General features: G+C 49.1%; 1 pseudogene; it reads right to left on the bottom strand.

Annotated features, from left to right (window-relative positions):
* Positions 1-341: 341 nt before the first annotated feature.
* Positions 342-1,619, bottom strand: LOC129032011 (keratin, type I cytoskeletal 18-like; annotated as a pseudogene).
* Positions 1,620-1,876: the final 257 nt, after the last annotated feature.

The raw sequence follows: 1,876 nt of genomic DNA, 5'->3' as shown, positions 1-1,876 counted from the left end.
ACTGTCTGTGAGAGCAGATTTGAAACAATAGCTTCATCCTGAGCTCCACTTGTGCATCTGGTAGATTTACACATTTCTATCTAGTAACTCTAGATGTTTAGCCAAACATCTGTCTCCCCTATTTCTAGCCACAGATGTCATACAGGAATAGGTAGAAAGGAAAAGATAGATGAAGGCAGAGTGGCAAGTCTTACATCCAACACATGTAAAAGGATATTAAAAGATATGCATAGACATAGATACAAACATCAAAAAGTCATTATTTTATTTAATTTTATTTTTTGACCTCTAAACTTTTTATTGGACTACTGCTCCCCAAAGGGTACCCTGTTTCTGCTGGCTCAGTGCCTCAGAACTTTGGTGTTGTTGGTCTCAGACACCCCTTTGCCATCCACTGTCCTGCAGGCAGTGGTCTGCTGGATGGTTTGCATGGAATTGCTCCCGTCCAGGGCACCACCGAGATTGAAGTCCTCCCCATATTCCAGCAGGCAGCTGGCAATCTCAGCCTCCAGCTTGACCTTGATATTCAGCAGGGCCCGTACTTGTGGGCCTAGGGCTGCCCCTCTGCCCAGGTCTGTGCCAGCTCTGACTCCAAGTGCCTCAGGACCCGGTTTAGCTGCTCCATCTGCATGGAGTGGCAGGCCTCCACTTCTCTCAGGCTGTTCTCCAAGCAAGCCTTCAGATTTCTTATCAAGTACAAGTCAATCTCCAAGGACTGAACTGTACATCTTAGCTCCATGAGTGTCATCTCAGCAGCTCTGATCTTGGTGGACTGTGTGGTGACCACTGTGGTGCTCTCCTCAATCTCCTGGGACCAGTACTTGTCCAGCTCCTCTCGGTTCTTCAGATCCAGCTTGTTGTACTAGGCCCAGATGTCTGCCATGATCTTGCTAAGGTCCTGAGATTTGGCGCATCTACCTTCACAGTCAACCCAAAGCTGGCAATCTGGACTTGTAGGCCTTTTACTTCCTCTTCATGGTTCTTCATGAAGAGCAATTCCTCCTTGAGAGCCTTGATCTCTGCCTCCAGCTGCAGCTGAGTGACATTGGCGTCATCGACGACTTTGGGGAGCCCATGAATGTCGCTCTTCACAGACTGGCAAAAGGCCAGTTCTGTCTCATATTTGACTCTAAAGTCATTAGCAGCAAGATGGGCTTTGTCAATCTGCAGAATGATGTGGCCATTGTTCACAGAATTTGCAAAGATCTGAGCCCTCAGGTCCTCAATAGTCTTGAAGTAATGCCCCCAGTCTCTTACCTTGGTTCCCTTCTTCTCCACGTTTTCCCAAATTTTGTTGTCCAGCCTCTGATTCTCAATCTCCTAGCTCCTCACTCTGTCCAGGTAGGAGGCCTGGTGGCTGTTCAGGCTTTGAATGGTCCCCTCATTCTGGATGCCCTGCATTCCCACCAGAGTCCTGGCCATCCCTATGACCAGGCCTCCAGACCCCCAGTGGCCCCAGAAGCTGGTGGGGACACAAAGATCCAGGAGCCCAAGCCCCTGGCGCCTGCATAGAGGCTAACCACACTGCTGGCAGGCTGGACGCTGTGGCTGGGTGACTGGATGGAGCCCAGGGACTGGTAGTTGGGGGAGAAGGTGGTGAAGCAAGTGGTGAAGCTCATGCTGTCCAGGGAGGAAAGCGAGAGGACAGGTCTCAGGCTGTGCCCAAAAGTCATTATTTTAAATATCCACTAAAATAGTTTAGAGATTATTCTCCATTGCCTGCAGAAAGTGTAAAATATCAGCTAGACACAGTGGCTCACACCAGTAATCCCAGCCCTTTGGGAGGCCAAAGTGGGTGGATTGCTTGAGTCCAGGAGTTCAAGACAAGCCTGAGCAACATGGCAAAACCCCATCTCTACAAAAAATACAAAAAATT

The sequence above is a fragment of the Pongo pygmaeus genome, chromosome 11 (genome assembly GCF_028885625.2).
Source record: "Pongo pygmaeus isolate AG05252 chromosome 11, NHGRI_mPonPyg2-v2.0_pri, whole genome shotgun sequence".
NCBI lineage: Eukaryota > Metazoa > Chordata > Mammalia > Primates > Hominidae > Pongo > Pongo pygmaeus.
Note: the sequence above shows the minus strand (reverse complement) of the source record. Positions and strands in the feature narration are given on the sequence as shown.